The 16,842-nt window shown below is 41.3% G+C and overlaps 29 non-coding genes across 29 annotated transcripts; all 29 read left to right on the top strand.

Moving 5' to 3' along the window:
- Window positions 1–267: 267 nt before the first annotated feature.
- LOC131967806 (U5 spliceosomal RNA) lies at window positions 268–383 on the top strand. Its single transcript, XR_009393854.1, has one exon. It is a non-coding gene; the product is annotated as a U5 spliceosomal RNA (small nuclear RNA).
- A 239-nt stretch (window positions 384–622) lies between these two features.
- LOC131967875 (U5 spliceosomal RNA) lies at window positions 623–738 on the top strand. The gene has a single exon (XR_009393918.1). It is a non-coding gene; the product is annotated as a U5 spliceosomal RNA (small nuclear RNA).
- A 317-nt stretch (window positions 739–1,055) lies between these two features.
- Window positions 1,056–1,171, top strand: LOC131967787 (U5 spliceosomal RNA). The gene has a single exon (XR_009393836.1). It is a non-coding gene; the product is annotated as a U5 spliceosomal RNA (small nuclear RNA).
- A 239-nt stretch (window positions 1,172–1,410) lies between these two features.
- Window positions 1,411–1,526, top strand: LOC131967786 (U5 spliceosomal RNA). Its single transcript, XR_009393835.1, has one exon. It is a non-coding gene; the product is annotated as a U5 spliceosomal RNA (small nuclear RNA).
- Window positions 1,527–1,841: 315 nt separating this feature from the next.
- Window positions 1,842–1,957, top strand: LOC131967912 (U5 spliceosomal RNA). Its single transcript, XR_009393954.1, has one exon. It is a non-coding gene; the product is annotated as a U5 spliceosomal RNA (small nuclear RNA).
- A 315-nt stretch (window positions 1,958–2,272) lies between these two features.
- On the top strand, window positions 2,273–2,388 carry LOC131967874 (U5 spliceosomal RNA). Its single transcript, XR_009393917.1, has one exon. It is a non-coding gene; the product is annotated as a U5 spliceosomal RNA (small nuclear RNA).
- Window positions 2,389–2,705: 317 nt separating this feature from the next.
- On the top strand, window positions 2,706–2,821 carry LOC131967785 (U5 spliceosomal RNA). Its single transcript, XR_009393834.1, has one exon. It is a non-coding gene; the product is annotated as a U5 spliceosomal RNA (small nuclear RNA).
- Window positions 2,822–3,060: 239 nt separating this feature from the next.
- LOC131967924 (U5 spliceosomal RNA) lies at window positions 3,061–3,176 on the top strand. Its single transcript, XR_009393965.1, has one exon. It is a non-coding gene; the product is annotated as a U5 spliceosomal RNA (small nuclear RNA).
- A 315-nt stretch (window positions 3,177–3,491) lies between these two features.
- LOC131967873 (U5 spliceosomal RNA) lies at window positions 3,492–3,607 on the top strand. Its single transcript, XR_009393916.1, has one exon. It is a non-coding gene; the product is annotated as a U5 spliceosomal RNA (small nuclear RNA).
- A 317-nt stretch (window positions 3,608–3,924) lies between these two features.
- LOC131967784 (U5 spliceosomal RNA) lies at window positions 3,925–4,040 on the top strand. The gene has a single exon (XR_009393833.1). It is a non-coding gene; the product is annotated as a U5 spliceosomal RNA (small nuclear RNA).
- A 239-nt stretch (window positions 4,041–4,279) lies between these two features.
- Window positions 4,280–4,395, top strand: LOC131967783 (U5 spliceosomal RNA). The gene has a single exon (XR_009393832.1). It is a non-coding gene; the product is annotated as a U5 spliceosomal RNA (small nuclear RNA).
- A 315-nt stretch (window positions 4,396–4,710) lies between these two features.
- LOC131967872 (U5 spliceosomal RNA) lies at window positions 4,711–4,826 on the top strand. The gene has a single exon (XR_009393915.1). It is a non-coding gene; the product is annotated as a U5 spliceosomal RNA (small nuclear RNA).
- Window positions 4,827–5,143: 317 nt separating this feature from the next.
- On the top strand, window positions 5,144–5,259 carry LOC131967782 (U5 spliceosomal RNA). The gene has a single exon (XR_009393831.1). It is a non-coding gene; the product is annotated as a U5 spliceosomal RNA (small nuclear RNA).
- Window positions 5,260–5,574: 315 nt separating this feature from the next.
- LOC131967892 (U5 spliceosomal RNA) lies at window positions 5,575–5,690 on the top strand. The gene has a single exon (XR_009393935.1). It is a non-coding gene; the product is annotated as a U5 spliceosomal RNA (small nuclear RNA).
- A 315-nt stretch (window positions 5,691–6,005) lies between these two features.
- On the top strand, window positions 6,006–6,119 carry LOC131967910 (U5 spliceosomal RNA). The gene has a single exon (XR_009393952.1). It is a non-coding gene; the product is annotated as a U5 spliceosomal RNA (small nuclear RNA).
- A 315-nt stretch (window positions 6,120–6,434) lies between these two features.
- On the top strand, window positions 6,435–6,550 carry LOC131967781 (U5 spliceosomal RNA). Its single transcript, XR_009393830.1, has one exon. It is a non-coding gene; the product is annotated as a U5 spliceosomal RNA (small nuclear RNA).
- Window positions 6,551–6,865: 315 nt separating this feature from the next.
- Window positions 6,866–6,981, top strand: LOC131967930 (U5 spliceosomal RNA). The gene has a single exon (XR_009393971.1). It is a non-coding gene; the product is annotated as a U5 spliceosomal RNA (small nuclear RNA).
- A 315-nt stretch (window positions 6,982–7,296) lies between these two features.
- On the top strand, window positions 7,297–7,412 carry LOC131967780 (U5 spliceosomal RNA). Its single transcript, XR_009393829.1, has one exon. It is a non-coding gene; the product is annotated as a U5 spliceosomal RNA (small nuclear RNA).
- A 315-nt stretch (window positions 7,413–7,727) lies between these two features.
- LOC131967871 (U5 spliceosomal RNA) lies at window positions 7,728–7,843 on the top strand. The gene has a single exon (XR_009393914.1). It is a non-coding gene; the product is annotated as a U5 spliceosomal RNA (small nuclear RNA).
- A 315-nt stretch (window positions 7,844–8,158) lies between these two features.
- Window positions 8,159–8,274, top strand: LOC131967805 (U5 spliceosomal RNA). The gene has a single exon (XR_009393853.1). It is a non-coding gene; the product is annotated as a U5 spliceosomal RNA (small nuclear RNA).
- A 4,776-nt stretch (window positions 8,275–13,050) lies between these two features.
- LOC131967898 (U5 spliceosomal RNA) lies at window positions 13,051–13,165 on the top strand. The gene has a single exon (XR_009393941.1). It is a non-coding gene; the product is annotated as a U5 spliceosomal RNA (small nuclear RNA).
- Window positions 13,166–13,480: 315 nt separating this feature from the next.
- On the top strand, window positions 13,481–13,596 carry LOC131967869 (U5 spliceosomal RNA). Its single transcript, XR_009393912.1, has one exon. It is a non-coding gene; the product is annotated as a U5 spliceosomal RNA (small nuclear RNA).
- A 317-nt stretch (window positions 13,597–13,913) lies between these two features.
- LOC131967868 (U5 spliceosomal RNA) lies at window positions 13,914–14,029 on the top strand. The gene has a single exon (XR_009393911.1). It is a non-coding gene; the product is annotated as a U5 spliceosomal RNA (small nuclear RNA).
- A 315-nt stretch (window positions 14,030–14,344) lies between these two features.
- On the top strand, window positions 14,345–14,460 carry LOC131967867 (U5 spliceosomal RNA). Its single transcript, XR_009393910.1, has one exon. It is a non-coding gene; the product is annotated as a U5 spliceosomal RNA (small nuclear RNA).
- A 317-nt stretch (window positions 14,461–14,777) lies between these two features.
- LOC131967779 (U5 spliceosomal RNA) lies at window positions 14,778–14,893 on the top strand. Its single transcript, XR_009393828.1, has one exon. It is a non-coding gene; the product is annotated as a U5 spliceosomal RNA (small nuclear RNA).
- A 315-nt stretch (window positions 14,894–15,208) lies between these two features.
- On the top strand, window positions 15,209–15,324 carry LOC131967866 (U5 spliceosomal RNA). The gene has a single exon (XR_009393909.1). It is a non-coding gene; the product is annotated as a U5 spliceosomal RNA (small nuclear RNA).
- Window positions 15,325–15,639: 315 nt separating this feature from the next.
- On the top strand, window positions 15,640–15,755 carry LOC131967865 (U5 spliceosomal RNA). Its single transcript, XR_009393908.1, has one exon. It is a non-coding gene; the product is annotated as a U5 spliceosomal RNA (small nuclear RNA).
- A 315-nt stretch (window positions 15,756–16,070) lies between these two features.
- Window positions 16,071–16,186, top strand: LOC131967804 (U5 spliceosomal RNA). Its single transcript, XR_009393852.1, has one exon. It is a non-coding gene; the product is annotated as a U5 spliceosomal RNA (small nuclear RNA).
- Window positions 16,187–16,425: 239 nt separating this feature from the next.
- On the top strand, window positions 16,426–16,541 carry LOC131967900 (U5 spliceosomal RNA). The gene has a single exon (XR_009393943.1). It is a non-coding gene; the product is annotated as a U5 spliceosomal RNA (small nuclear RNA).
- The last annotated feature ends 301 nt before the right edge of the window (window positions 16,542–16,842 follow it).

Below are 16,842 nucleotides of genomic sequence, written 5' to 3'. Positions count from 1 at the left end.
CTGATGTCCCAATTGGTAATGGTATATCCTTGAATTATTGGTTTAATCATGTTTAATAATTGAAATGAGCGGATTTTGCATTTGAACAACACTAAACCTTAACCAATATGCAGTCTGTGTTCTGAATCATGTTTGACCTGGTTCAAGTGCTGTAATATAGGCTACTAACAGATGTATGGACCATAGACTGTGTGGCATCCCCTGCCACCGTTACTGTAGGGTGCAGGTCAGGAGATGACTTTCTCTGTGTTAGCACCAATGGGCAGTACACTCATGTTTCCCTTCAGATCGTACAAATCTTTCGCCTTTTACTAAAGATTTCCGTGGAGAGGAACAATATGAGTTCAAACTAATTTTTAGAAGCCCTGCTATGTGCAGGCGCTCGTAACTTTGTTGAAGAAAACTATAGTTCTCATGAAGAAGCTGATGTCCCCATTTGAAAAACACTAAACCTTAACCAATATGCAGTCTGTGTTCTGAATCATGTTTGACCTGGTTCAAGTGCTGTAATATAGGCTACTAACAGATGTATGGACCATAGACTGTGTGGCATCCCCTGCCACCGTTACTGTAGGGTGCAGGTCAGGAGATGACTTTCTCTGTGTTAGCACCAATGGGCAGTACACTCATGTTTCCCTTCAGATCGTACAAATCTTTCGCCTTTTACTAAAGATTTCCGTGGAGAGGAACAATATGAGTTCAAACTAATTTTTAGATGCCCTGCTTTGTGCAGGCGCTCCTACATTTGTTAAAGAAAACTATAGTTCTCATGAAGAAGTTAACCAGCGGATGTCCCCATTGGTAATGGTGTGTCCTTGAATTATTGGTTTAATCGTGTTTAATAATTGAAATGAGCTGATTTTGCATTTGAACAACACTAAACCTTAACCAATATGCAGTCTAAGTGTTCTGAATCATGTTTGACCTGGTTCAAGTGCTGTAATATAGGCTACTAACAGATGTATGGACCATAGACTGTGTGGCATGCCCTGCCACCGTTACTGTAGGGTGCAGGTCAGGAGATGACTTTCTCTGTGTTAGCACCAATGGGCAGTACACTCATGTTTCCCTTCAGATCGTACAAATCTTTCGCCTTTTACTAAAGATTTCCGTGGAGAGGAACAATATGAGTTCAAACTAATTTTTAGATGCCCTGCTTTGTGCAGGTGCTCATAACTTTGTTGAAGAAAACTATAGTTCTCATGAAGAAGCTGATGTCCCCATTTGAACAACACTAAACCTTAACCAATATGCAGTCTGTGTTCTGAATCATGTTTGACCTGGTTCAAGTGCTGTAATATAGGCTACTAAGAGATGTATGGACCATAGACTGTGTGGCATCCCCTGCCACCGTTACTGTAGGGTGCAGGTCAGGAGATGACTTTCTCTGTGTTAGCACCAATGGGCAGTACACTCATGTTTCCCTTCAGATCGTACAAATCTTTCGCCTTTTACTAAAGATTTCCGTGGAGAGGAACAATATGAGTTCAAACTAATTTTTAGATGCCCTGCTTTGTGCAGGTGCTCATAAATTTGTTGAAGAAAACTATAGTTCTCATGACGAAGTTAACCAGCTGATGTCCCAATTGGTAATGGTATATCCTTGAATTATTGGTTTAATCATGTTTAATAATTGAAATGAGCTGATTTTGCATTTGAACAACACTAAACCTTAACCAATATGCAGTCTGTGTTCTGAATCATGTTTGACCTGGTTCAAGTGCTGTAATATAGGCTACTAACAGATGTATGGACCATAGACTGTGTGGCATCCCCTGCCACCGTTACTGTAGGGTGCAGGTCAGGAGATGACTTTCTCTGTGTTAGCACCAATGGGCAGTACACTCATGTTTCCCTTCAGATCGTACAAATCTTTCGCCTTTTACTAAAGATTTCCGTGGAGAGGAACAATATGAGTTCAAACTAACTTTTAGATGCCCTGCTTTGTGCAGGCGCTCCTACATTTGTTAAAGAAAACTATAGTTCTCATGAAGAAGTTAACCAGCGGATGTCCCCATTGGTAATGGTGTGTCCTTGAATTATTGGTTTAATCGTGTTTAATAATTGAAATGAGCTGATTTTGCATTTGAACAACACTAAACCTTAACCAATATGCAGTCTGTGTTCTGAATCATGTTTGACCTGGTTCAAGTGCTGTAATATAGGCTACTAACAGATGTATGGACCATAGACTGTGTGGCATCCCCTGCCACCGTTACTGTAGGGTGCAGGTCAGGAGATGACTTTCTCTGTGTTAGCACCAATGGGCAGTACACTCATGTTTCCCTTCAGATCGTACAAATCTTTCGCCTTTTACTAAAGATTTCCGTGGAGAGGAACAATATGAGTTCAAACTAATTTTTAGATGCCCTGCTTTGTGCAGGCGCTCCTACATTTGTTAAAGAAAACTATAGTTCTCATGAAGAAGTTAACCAGCGGATGTCCCCATTGGTAATGGTGTGTCCTTGAATTATTGGTTTAATCGTGTTTAATAATTGAAATGAGCTGATTTTGCATTTGAACAACACTAAACCTTAACCAATATGCAGTCTAAGTGTTCTGAATCATGTTTGACCTGGTTCAAGTGCTGTAATATAGGCTACTAACAGATGTATGGACCATAGACTGTGTGGCATGCCCTGCCACCGTTACTGTAGGGTGCAGGTCAGGAGATGACTTTCTCTGTGTTAGCACCAATGGGCAGTACACTCATGTTTCCCTTCAGATCGTACAAATCTTTCGCCTTTTACTAAAGATTTCCGTGGAGAGGAACAATATGAGTTCAAACTAATTTTTAGATGCCCTGCTTTGTGCAGGTGCTCATAACTTTGTTGAAGAAAACTATAGTTCTCATGAAGAAGCTGATGTCCCCATTTGAACAACACTAAACCTTAACCAATATGCAGTCTGTGTTCTGAATCATGTTTGACCTGGTTCAAGTGCTGTAATATAGGCTACTAACAGATGTATGGACCATAGACTGTGTGGCATCCCCTGCCACCGTTACTGTAGGGTGCAGGTCAGGAGATGACTTTCTCTGTGTTAGCACCAATGGGCAGTACACTCATGTTTCCCTTCAGATCGTACAAATCTTTCGGCTTTTACTAAAGATTTCCGTGGAGAGGAACAATATGAGTTCAAACTAATTTTTAGATGCCCTGCTTTGTGCAGGTGCTCATAAATTTGTTGAAGAAAACTATAGTTCTCATGACGAAGTTAACCAGCTGATGTCCCAATTGGTAATGGTATATCCTTGAATTATTGGTTTAATCATGTTTAATAATTGAAATGAGCTGATTTTGCATTTGAACAACACTAAACCTTAACCAATATGCAGTCTGTGTTCTGAATCATGTTTGACCTGGTTCAAGTGCTGTAATATAGGCTACTAACAGATGTATGGACCATAGACTGTGTGGCATCCCCTGCCACCGTTACTGTAGGGTGCAGGTCAGGAGATGACTTTCTCTGTGTTAGCACCAATGGGCAGTACACTCATGTTTCCCTTCAGATCGTACAAATCTTTCGCCTTTTACTAAAGATTTCCGTGGAGAGGAACAATATGAGTTCAAACTAATTTTTAGATGCCCTGCTTTGTGCAGGCGCTCCTACATTTGTTAAAGAAAACTATAGTTCTCATGAAGAAGTTAACCAGCGGATGTCCCCATTGGTAATGGTGTGTCCTTGAGTTATTGGTTTAATCGTGTTTAATAATTGAAATGAGCTGATTTTGCATTTGAACAACACTAAACCTTAACCAATATGCAGTCTAAGTGTTCTGAATCATGTTTGACCTGGTTCAAGTGCTGTAATATAGGCTACTAACAGATGTATGGACCATAGACTGTGTGGCATGCCCTGCCACCGTTACTGTAGGGTGCAGGTCAGGAGATGACTTTCTCTGTGTTAGCACCAATGGGCAGTACACTCATGTTTCCCTTCAGATCGTACAAATCTTTCGCCTTTTACTAAAGATTTCCGTGGAGAGGAACAATATGAGTTCAAACTAATTTTTAGATGCCCTGCTTTGTGCAGGTGCTCATAACTTTGTTGAAGAAAACTATAGTTCTCATGAAGAAGCTGATGTCCCCATTTGAACAACACTAAACCTTAACCAATATGCAGTCTGTGTTCTGAATCATGTTTGACCTGGTTCAAGTGCTGTAATATAGGCTACTAACAGATGTATGGACCATAGACTGTGTGGCATCCCCTGCCACCGTTACTGTAGGGTGCAGGTCAGGAGATGACTTTCTCTGTGTTAGCACCAATGGGCAGTACACTCATGTTTCCCTTCAGATCGTACAAATCTTTCGCCTTTTACTAAAGATTTCCGTGGAGAGGAACAATATGAGTTCAAACTAATTTTTAGATGCCCTGCTTTGTGCAGGTGCTCATAAATTTGTTGAAGAAAACTATAGTTCTCATGACGAAGTTAACCAGCTGATGTCCCAATTGGTAATGGTATATCCTTGAATTATTGGTTTAATCATGTTTAATAATTGAAATGAGCTGATTTTGCATTTGAACAACACTAAACCTTAACCAATATGCAGTCTGTGTTCTGAATCATGTTTGACCTGGTTCAAGTGCTGTAATATAGGCTACTAACAGATGTATGGACCATAGACTGTGTGGCATCCCCTGCCACCGTTACTGTAGGGTGCAGGTCAGGAGATGACTTTCTCTGTGTTAGCACCAATGGGCAGTACACTCATGTTTCCCTTCAGATCGTACAAATCTTTCGCCTTTTACTAAAGATTTCCGTGGAGAGGAACAATATGAGTTCAAACTAATTTTTAGATGCCCTGCTTTGTGCAGGCGCTCCTACATTTGTTAAAGAAAACTATAGTTCTCATGAAGAAGTTAACCAGCGGATGTCCCCATTGGTAATGGTGTGTCCTTGAGTTATTGGTTTAATCGTGTTTAATAATTGAAATGAGCTGATTTTGCATTTGAACAACACTAAACCTTAACCAATATGCAGTCTAAGTGTTCTGAATCATGTTTGACCTGGTTCAAGTGCTGTAATATAGGCTACTAACAGATGTATGGACCATAGACTGTGTGGCATGCCCTGCCACCGTTACTGTAGGGTGCAGGTCAGGAGATGACTTTCTCTGTGTTAGCACCAATGGGCAGTACACTCATGTTTCCCTTCAGATCGTACAAATCTTTCGCCTTTTACTAAAGATTTCCGTGGAGAGGAACAATATGAGTTCAAACTAATTTTTAGATGCCCTGCTTTGTGCAGGTGCTCATAACTTTGTTGAAGAAAACTATAGTTCTCATGACGGAGTTAACCAGCTGATGTCCCAATTGGTAATGGTATATCCTTGAATTATTGGTTTAATCGTGTTTAATAATTGAAATGAGCTGATTTTGCATTTGAACAACACTAAACCTTAACCAATATGCAGTCTGTGTTCTGAATCATGTTTGACCTGGTTCAAGTGCTGTAATATAGGCTACTAACAGATGTATGGACCATAGACTGTGTGGCATGCCCTGCCACCGTTACTGTAGGGTGCAGGTCAGGAGATGACTTTCTCTGTGTTAGCACCAATGGGCAGTACACTCATGTTTCCCTTCAGATCGTACAAATCTTTCGCCTTTTACTAAAGATTTCCGTGGAGAGGAACAACATGAGTTCAAACTAATTTTTAGATGCCCTGCTTTGTGCAGGCGCTCCTACATTTGTTAAAGAAAACTATAGTTCTCATGAAGAAGTTAACCAGCGGTTGTCCCCATTGGTAATGGTGTGTCCTTGAATTATTGGTACAAGCGTGTTTAATAATTGAAATGAGCTGATTTTGCATTTGAACAACACTAAACCTTAACCAATATGCAGTCTGTGTTCTGAATCATGTTTGACCTGGTTCAAGTGCTGTAATATAGGCTACTAACAGATGTATGGACCAGACTGTGTGGCATCCCCTGCCACCGTTACTGTAGGGTGCAGGTCAGGAGATGACTTTTTCTGTGTTAGCACCAATGGGCAGTACAATCATGTTTCCCTTCAGATCGTACAAATCTTTCGCCTTTTACTAAAGATTTCCGTGGAGAGGAACAAAATGAGTTCAAACTAATTTTTAGATGCCCTGCTTTGTGCAGGCGCTCCTACATTTGTTAAAGAAAACTATAGTTCTCATGAAGAAGTTAACCAGCGGATGTCCCCATTGGTAATGGTGTGTCCTTGAATTATTGGTTTAATCGTGTTTAATAATTGAAATGAGCTGATTTTGCATTTGAACAACACTAAACCTTAACCAATATGCAGTCTGTGTTCTGAATCATGTTTGACCTGGTTCAAGTGCTGTAATATAGGCTACTAACAGATGTATGGACCATAGACTGTGTGGCATCCCCTGCCACCGTTACTGTAGGGTGCAGGTCAGGAGATGACTTTCTCTGTGTTAGCACCAATGGGCAGTACACTCATGTTTCCCTTCAGATCGTACAAATCTTTCGCCTTTTACTAAAGATTTCCGTGGAGAGGAACAATATGAGTTCAAACTAATTTTTAGATGCCCTGCTTTGTGCAGGTGCTCATAAATTTGTTGAAGAAAACTATAGTTCTCATGACGAAGTTAACCAGCTGATGTCCCAATTGGTAATGGTATATCCTTGAATTATTGGTTTAATCATGTTTAATAATTGAAATGAGCTGATTTTGCATTTGAACAACACTAAACCTTAACCAATATGCAGTCTGTGTTCTGAATCATGTTTGACCTGGTTCAAGTGCTGTAATATAGGCTACTAACAGATGTATGGACCATAGACTGTGTGGCATCCCCTGCCACCGTTACTGTAGGGTGCAGGTCAGGAGATGACTTTCTCTGTGTTAGCACCAATGGGCAGTACACTCATGTTTCCCTTCAGATCGTACAAATCTTTCGCCTTTTACTAAAGATTTCCGTGGAGAGGAACAATATGAGTTCAAACTAACTGTTAGATGCCCTGCTTTGTGCAGGCGCTCCTACATTTGTTAAAGAAAACTATAGTTCTCATGAAGAAGTTAACCAGCGGTTGTCCCCATTGGTAATGGTGTGTCCTTGAATTATTGGTACAAGCGTGTTTAATAATTGAAATGAGCTGATTTTGCATTTGAACAACACTAAACCTTAACCAATATGCAGTCTAAGTGTTCTGAATCATGTTTGACCTGGTTCAAGTGCTGTAATATAGGCTACTAACAGATGTATGGACCAGACTGTGTGGCATCCCCTGCCACCGTTACTGTAGGGTGCAGGTCAGGAGATGACTTTTTCTGTGTTAGCACCAATGGGCAGTACACTCATGTTTCCCTTCAGATCGTACAAATCTTTCGCCTTTTACTAAAGATTTCCGTGGAGAGGAACAATATGAGTTCAAACTAATTTTTAGATGCCCTGCTTTGTGCAGGTGCTCATAACTTTGTTGAAGAAAACTATAGTTCTCATGAAGAAGTTAACCAGCGGATGTCCCCATTGGTAATGGTGTGTCCTTGAATTATTGGTACAAGCGTGTTTAATGATTGAAATGAGCTGATTTTGCATTTGAACAACACTAAACCTTAACCAATATGCAGTCTGTGTTCTGAATCATGTTTGACCTGGTTCAAGTGCTGTAATATAGGCTACTAACAGATGTATGGACCATAGACTGTGTGGCATCCCCTGCCACCGTTACTGTAGGGTGCAGGTCAGGAGATGACTTTCTCTGTGTTAGCACCAATGGGCAGTACACTCATGTTTCCCTTCAGATCGTACAAATCTTTCGCCTTTTACTAAAGATTTCCGTGGAGAGGAACAATATGAGTTCAAACTAATTTTTAGATGCCCTGCTTTGTGCAGGCGCTCCTACATTTGTTAAAGAAAACTATAGTTCTCATGACGAAGTTAACCAGCTGATGTCCCAATTGGTAATGGTATATCCTTGAATTATTGGTTTAATCATGTTTAATAATTGAAATGAGCTGATTTTGCATTTGAACAACACTAAACCTTAACCAATATGCAGTCTGTGTTCTGAATCATGTTTGACCTGGTTCAAGTGCTGTAATATAGGCTACTAACAGATGTATGGACCATAGACTGTGTGGCATGCCCTGCCACCGTTACTGTAGGGTGCAGGTCAGGAGATGACTTTTTCTGTGTTAGCACCAATGGGCAGTACACTCATGTTTCCCTTCAGATCGTACAAATCTTTCGCCTTTTACTAAAGATTTCCGTGGAGAGGAACAATATGAGTTCAAACTAATTTTTAGAAGCCCTGCTATGTGCAGGCGCTCATAACTTTGTTGAAGAAAACTATAGTTCTCATGAAGAAGCTGATGTCCCCATTTGAACAACACTAAACCTTAACCAATATGCAGTCTGTGTTCTGAATCATGTTTGACCTGGTTCAAGTGCTGTAATATAGGCTACTAACAGATGTATGGACCATAGACTGTGTGGCATCCCCTGCCACCGTTACTGTAGGGTGCAGGTCAGGAGATGACCTGCGCTTCCCTCCGAAACAAGCTCTCTGGGACAAGCTGGGTACAAACAGGGTGCTATCATGGCTCCACTCACCTCACCATCCTGTGACAGCTGCACCCACCTCGCCGAGAAAGTCACCGAGCTTGAAGGACGCATTTCCAACCTGTATCAGATCCGCGAGGCTGAGCTGTTAATGGACACGGTCACCTTCGATCCACCGGGACCTGAAGCCACTGCCCCTGCAGCTGCCACTTCTCCTCCGGGCATCAACCTCCACGATCGCTGGATGTGCCAAGGTGCCAAGCCCAAAGCTCAGGGCTTCTCCACCCCATCTGCACCTGAATCCTGGTCGCTTATCACCAGTCATCACAGGCGAGGGCGCCGCTCCTCTCCCGCACATAAACATTACATCCACTTGGAAAACAGATTTTCCCCTCTTCAAGATGACTCTACTCCCCCTGCAGAGGAGCCCCGACTCTCTCCTCCGGCTCCACACCTGTTACGCAGCTCCATGCCGGTGTTTACACCCGCGCCGCAGCGTATGTCTCGAAAACCTGAGGCAACGAGACCCGTGTCCCAGGTGGAGTTTCAGCAGCCCTCTGCCACGCGACGTCTGGGCTCGTCCCTCTCTGGTCCGGCGCGGGTAGCTCGGCACCCCGTGGAACACAGCGCCTCCACTTCCACAAACGCCCGCTCCAGCTTGAGGAAATCGCTCGGCTCCCGCTCCGAGAGGGGGCCTCAGTCAGCGTGTGCGCGCCACTCCAGACCGCCGCTTCTTTTTTCCCGTGGGTCTGGGAAGCAACAGGCTGCTGAGGATATTCCCGACGACCGCTCCTCTGTTCTTGTTGTTGGAACTTCCATGGTCCGACATGTGGAGATTAGCAGATGCAGCACTTCCTGCCACCCAGGTGCGCTCGTCCAGGACATCAATGACGTCATCCCGCAGCTACTCTCTCAACGTCCGTCATTCTCCACTGTGGTTGCTCACGTTGGTACGTGCGACCTCAAAATACAGCAATCAGAGAAGCTTAAGGACGACTACATCTCCCTCATAAGCACCATCCAAGACTCCAACAAACAGTGTGTAGTTTCTGGCCCCTTTGCTCCCCCCTGTTTTGGTGATGTAAAATTTAGCCGACTCAGACAACTCCATATCTGGCTTAAAGGATACTGTCGCAGCCTAGACATCCCATATGTGGACAACTTCACCTCCTTTCTCAACAGAACTGACCTCTTCAAAAATGACCGTCTGCACCCAAATCTCATCGGATCTCGCCTCCTATCCTTGAACATTGATCTCACCCTGCACTCCTGCATGGCTTACTCTGGTTGACGGTCAGTGATTCCACACTCAAAACACTATAGCGGTCCAGTGACAGTCTCATCTATCCCTGTTATTATAAACCTTAGGCCTAAGAAATGCACTTCTGATCACACCAGCTCAGCGAATCACAGTAATCTAATCCATATCCCTCCAGTTGTCAGCCCCTCACACAGCAACGCACCTCAAATAATAAAAATGGCTCTTTTAAATGTCAGGTCACTTACAAATAAATCATTTTTAATAAATGAACTCATTAGTACCCACAGTCTAGATTTCACTCTACTAACTGAAACCTGGTTGGATAAAAACGGAGCCACTACACTCATTGAAACTGCACCTCCGAACTTCAATTTCCTCCATACCACTAGAACTGATAGGAGAGGTGGTGGAATTGCTGCCATCTTCTCAGACATTTATGTCTGTAAGGAAGTCCACCTTGGTGATTACATATCATTTGAATACCTTGCCTTGTCAGTGCATTGCAAAACTACAATCTTAATAATAACTGTTTACCGTCCACCAAAATCCAAATGTGGATTTCTGGAAGAATTCTCCCAGCTATTATCTAAGGTTTCAATTGATTATGACTGTCTTATTATAACTGGTGACTTTAATATTCACATTGACAATGAAACTGACCCAGATGCCATAAACTTTGTTAGTCTGCTGGAGGCATTCGACCTCTCCCAACATGTCCGTGGACCTACCCACAATAAAGGACATACTCTGGATCTTGTCATCTCAAAAGGACTCAACATTACAACACCTCTTGTAGTAGATATAGCTTTTTCCGATCACTGTTGCATTTACTTTGATGTTTCTGCTTGCCCTGTACAACGTCAAAATTCTCAATTACTCAAAAGACGCATAATTAATGACAATACAATTGAAAGCTTTCACAAAACTATAAATGAGTTGTCGTTGTCCATGACATCTTCAACTGGGGATCTTGTGGACAACTTCAACTCAAAAATACAGAATGTATTCAACAAAATTGCACCGCTTAAATCTAAATATGTAAAAAAACAAAAAGCTCCCTGGAGAAATGGAGTGGACATCAGACAGTTAAAGAGAAAGTGTCGTCAGGCAGAGCGACAGTGGAGAAAAACAAGACTTCACGTTCACAATGACATCTATAAGGATAAACTGAATGAATACAACAAAGCAATTAAACAAGCCAGACAAGCATTCTTTTCTAAAATCATCAATGAAAATATTAATAATAGTAAAGTGCTTTTCTCCACTGTTGACAGACTTGTTAACCCACCTTCCATCATTCCTTCAGAAATATTGTCCTCAGTAAAATGTAATCAATTTGCTTCTTTCTTTAATAACAAAATCATTACTATTAGACAAAACATTACTGCCCTAAAACCTACAACTGAACTTGCCCTCCCTTTCTCCAGAAACTCCACCTGTGTCATGCCTCATTTTAACTGTTTAAATCTGAAAGAACTTGGTGATATTGTTGGTCAGCTCAGGTCCTCCACCTGCTGCCTGGATCCCCTCCCAACTGCATTTTTCAAAAATGTTTTTAACTGCTTAGCACCAGAGGTTTTACATATCATTAACACGTCTCTTCAGTCAGGTATATTTCCCACATCACTAAAAACAGCTGTCATCAAACCACTTCTGAAGAAAAACAATCTGGATCAAAGTGTCATTGCAAATTACAGGCCCATCTCCAACCTACCATTCCTCAGTAAAATACTTGAAAAAACAGTTTACATTCAGCTCAAGAATTATCTAGCATCAAATAGCCTCTTAGATACGTATCAGTCTGGATTCCGTCCCCACCATAGCACAGAAACAGCACTTATTAAAATCCTAAATGATCTACATATAAACACAGACTCCAAAAAAATTTCCATTCTTGTTCTACTTGACCTTAGCTCTGCATTCGACACCATTGACCACAATATCTTACTGGAAAGACTTGAAAGGTGGGTTGGTTTATCAGGCCCAGTTCTAAACTGGTTCAGAACCTACCTTCAGGACAGACAGTTTTACGTTTCCATCGGTGAATTTCATTCAAACAAAATGAACATTACATGCGGGGTACCACAAGGGTCAATTCTAGGACCACTACTGTTTAATCTCTACATGCTTCCACTCTCACATGTCATACGCAAACATAAAATAAGTTATCATAATTATGCAGATGATTCACAACTTTACATTTCACTACACCCCGATGACCTATCACCCATAACATCCCTCACTCAGTGTATCAAAGACATTAATCAATGGATGTCACACAATTTTTTACAACTAAACAAAGACAAAACAGAAATACTCATCTTTGGTGCACAGGCTCATAGACTGAAAATTGCAGCACACCTCAACTCTCTCTCCCTTGACAGCAAAACTGAAGCAAGAAATCTGGGTGTAATTATCGACAGCAATTTAAATTTCAGAAGTCATATCAACCACATCACCAGATCATCTTTCTACCATCTCAAAAATATCTCTAAATTGAGAGGCTTTCTGTCAAAATCTGACTCAGAAAAATTAATCCACGCATTTATAACAAGTAGACTAGATTACTGTAATGGTTTATTCACTGGAATCTCCAAATCAAGCATTCAAAGGTTACAACTAATTCAAAATGCAGCTGCACGTATTCTCACTGGCACCAAGAAATATCAACACATCACACCCGTTCTTAAGTCCTTGCATTGGTTACCCGTTAGAACAAGAATTGATTTCAAAATACTGCTCCTGGTTTATAAAGCACAACACGGCCTTGCACCTCAGTACATCACAGATATGCTCATCACCTACACCCCAGCAAGAACACTTCGGTCAACAGGCAGTGGCAACTTACTCATCCCTCACACCAGATCCAAAGAAGGAGAAGCAGCTTTTAGTGTTTATGCCCCAAGAAAATGGAACACCCTGCCTGACACAGTTAAACTTGCCACATCAGTAGCCATTTTTAAAAACAGATTAAAAACCTATCTTTTCTCTACAGCATTTGGTTGAATTGTGTGCATGTGTGGTTGTGGGAGTGGGTGCACATGTGTGAGTAAGTAAGTGTATATGTGGTGAATATGGCATGGCTTGTCTACCTGCACTCTTCAATTAATTTGTAATCGATTTGTTTGATTTTTCTGTGTTTTTTGTTGTTGTTGTTGTTTTAAACTGTAATTATGTGTATTGTGAAGCACATTGAGTCTGCCTTGTGCATGAAATGCGCTCTATAAATAAAGTTGAATTGAATTGAATTGAATTTCTCTGTGTTAGCACCAATGGGCAGTACACTCATGTTTCCCTTCAGATCGTACAAATCTTTCGCCTTTTACTAAAGATTTCCGTGGAGAGGAACAATATGAGTTCAAGCTAATTTTTAGATGCCCTGCTTTGTGCAGGTGCTCATAAATTTGTTGAAGAAAACTATAGTTCTCATGACGAAGTTAACCAGCTGATGTCCCAATTGGTAATGGTATATCCTTGAATTATTGGTTTAATCATGTTTAATAATTGAAATGAGCTGATTTTGCATTTGAACAACACTAAACCTTAACCAATATGCAGTCTGTGTTCTGAATCATGTTTGACCTGGTTCAAGTGCTGTAATATAGGCTACTAACAGATGTATGGACCATAGACTGTGTGGCATGCCCTGCCACCGTTACTGTAGGGTGCAGGTCAGGAGATGACTTTTTCTGTGTTAGCACCAATGGGCAGTACACTCATGTTTCCCTTCAGATCGTACAAATCTTTCGCCTTTTACTAAAGATTTCCGTGGAGAGGAACAATATGAGTTCAAACTAATTTTTAGATGCCCTGCTTTGTGCAGGCGCTCCTACATTTGTTAAAGAAAACTATAGTTCTCATGAAGAAGTTAACCAGCGGATGTCCCCATTGGTAATGGTGTGTCCTTGAATTATTGGTTTAATCGTGTTTAATAATTGAAATGAGCTGATTTTGCATTTGAACAACACTAAACCTTAACCAATATGCAGTTTAAGTGTTCTGAATCATGTTTGACCTGGTTCAAGTGCTGTAATATAGGCTACTAACAGATGTATGGACCATAGACTGTGTGGCATGCCCTGCCACCGTTACTGTAGGGTGCAGGTCAGGAGATGACTTTCTCTGTGTTAGCACCAATGGGCAGTACACTCATGTTTCCCTTCAGATCGTACAAATCTTTCGCCTTTTACTAAAGATTTCCGTGGAGAGGAACAATATGAGTTCAAACTAATTTTTAGATGCCCTGCTTTGTGCAGGCGCTCCTACATTTGTTAAAGAAAACTATAGTTCTCATGAATAAGTTAACCAGCGGTTGTCCCCATTGGTAATGGTGTGTCCTTGAATTATTGGTACAAGCGTGTTTAATAATTGAAATGAGCTGATTTTGCATTTGAACAACACTAAACCTTAACCAATATGCAGTCTAAGTGTTCTGAATCATGTTTGACCTGGTTCAAGTGCTGTAATATAGGCTACTAACAGATGTATGGACCAGACTGTGTGGCATCCCCTGCCACCGTTACTGTAGGGTGCAGGTCAGGAGATGACTTTTTCTGTGTTAGCACCAATGGGCAGTACACTCATGTTTCCCTTCAGATCGTACAAATCTTTCGCCTTTTACTAAAGATTTCCGTGGAGAGGAACAATATGAGTTCAAACTAATTTTTAGATGCCCTGCTTTGTGCAGGCGCTCCTACATTTGTTAAAGAAAACTATAGTTCTCATGAAGAAGTTAACCAGCGGATGTCCCCATTGGTAATGGTGTGTCCTTGAATTATTGGTTTAATCGTGTTTAATAATTGAAATGAGCTGATTTTGCATTTGAACAACACTAAACCTTAACCAATATGCAGTCTAAGTGTTCTGAATCATGTTTAACCTGGTTCAAGTGCTGTAATATAGGCTACTAACAGATGTATGGACCATAGACTGTGTGGCATGCCCTGCCACCGTTACTGTAGGGTGCAGGTCAGGAGATGACTTTCTCTGTGTTAGCACCAATGGGCAGTACACTCATGTTTCCCTTCAGATCGTACAAATCTTTCGCCTTTTACTAAAGATTTCCGTGGAGAGGAACAATATGAGTTCAAACTAATTTTTAGATGCCCTGCTTTGTGCAGGTGCTCATAACTTTGTTGAAGAAAACTATAGTTCTCATGACGGAGTTAACCAGCTGATGTCCCAATTGGTAATGGTATATCCTTGAATTATTGGTTTAATCGTGTTTAATAATTGAAATGAGCTGATTTTGCATTTGAACAACACTAAACCTTAACCAATATGCAGTCTGTGTTCTGAATCATGTTTGACCTGGTTCAAGTGCTGTAATATAGGCTACTAACAGATGTATGGACCATAGACTGTGTGGCATGCCCTGCCACCGTTACTGTAGGGTGCAGGTCAGGAGATGACTTTCTCTGTGTTAGCACCAATGGGCAGTACACTCATGTTTCCCTTCAGATCGTACAAATCTTTCGCCTTTTACTAAAGATTTCCGTGGAGAGGAACAATATGAGTTCAAACTAATTTTTAGATGCCCTGCTTTGTGCAGGCGCTCCTACATTTGTTAAAGAAAACTATAGTTCTCATGAAGAAGTTAACCAGCGGTTGTCCCCATTGGTAATGGTGTGTCCTTGAATTATTGGTACAAGCGTGTTTAATAATTGAAATGAGCTGATTTTGCATTTGAACAACACTAAACCTTAACCAATATGCAGTCTAAGTGTTCTGAATCATGTTTGACCTGGTTCAAGTGCTGTAATATAGGCTACTAACAGATGTATGGACCAGACTGTGTGGCATCCCCTGCCACCGTTACTGTAGGGTGCAGGTCAGGAGATGACTTTTTCTGTGTTAGCACCAATGGGCAGTACACTCATGTTTCCCTTCAGATCGTACAAATCTTTCGCCTTTTACTAAAGATTTCCGTGGAGAGGAACAATATGAGTTCAAACTAATTTTTAGATGCCCTGCTTTGTGCAGGCGCTCCTACATTTGTTGAAGAAAACTACAGTTCTCATGACGAAGTTAACCAGCTGATGTCCCAATTGGTAATGGTATATCCTTGAATAATTGGTTTAATCGTGTTTAATAATTGAAATGAGCTGATTTTGCATTTGAACAACACTAAACCTTAACCAATATGCAGTCTGTGTTCTGAATCATGTTTGACCTGGTTCAAGTGCTGTAATATAGGCTACTAACAGATGTATGGACCATAGACTGTGTGGCATCCCCTGCCACCGTTACTGTAGGGTGCAGGTCAGGAGATGACTTTCTCTGTGTTAGCACCAATGGGCAGTACACTCATGTTTCCCTTCAGATCGTACAAATCTTTCGCCTTTTACTAAAGATTTCCGTGGAGAGGAACAATATGAGTTCAAACTAATTTTTAGAAGCCCTGCTATGTGCAGGCGCTCATAACTTTGTTGAAGAAAACTATAGTTCTCATGAAGAAGCTGATGTCCCCATTTGAACAACACTAAACCTTAACCAATATGCAGTCTGTGTTCTGAATCATGTTTGACCTGGTTCAAGTGCTGTAATATAGGCTACTAACAGATGTATGGACCATAGACTGTGTGGCATCCCCTGCCACCGTTACTGTAGGGTGCAGGTCAGGAGATGACTTTCTCTGTGTTAGCACCAATGGGCAGTACACTCATGTTTCCCTTCAGATCGCACAAATCTTTCGCCTTTTACTAAAGATTTCCGTGGAGAGGAACAACATGAGTTCAAACTAATTTTTAGATGCCCTGCTTTGTGCAGGCGCTCCTACATTTGTGAAAGAAAACTATAGTTCTTATGAAGAAGTTAACCAGCGGATGTCCCCATTGGTAATGGTGTGTCCTTGAATTATTGGTTTAATCGTGTTTAATAATTGAAATGAGCTGATTTTGCATTTGAACAACACTAAACCTTAACCAATATGCAGTCTGTGTTCTGAATCATGTTTGACCTGGTTCAAGTGCTGTAATATAGGCTACTAACAGATGTATGGACCATAGACTGTGTGGCATCCCCTGCCACCGTTACTGTAGGGTGCAGGTCAGGAGATGACTTTCTCTGTGTTAG

Source organism: Centropristis striata, unplaced genomic scaffold, assembly GCF_030273125.1.
Source record: "Centropristis striata isolate RG_2023a ecotype Rhode Island unplaced genomic scaffold, C.striata_1.0 Scaffold_26, whole genome shotgun sequence".
Classification (NCBI taxonomy): domain Eukaryota; kingdom Metazoa; phylum Chordata; class Actinopteri; order Perciformes; family Serranidae; genus Centropristis; species Centropristis striata.
The sequence above is the reverse complement of the archived record's forward strand: the minus strand, read 5'-3'. Positions and strand labels throughout refer to the sequence as shown.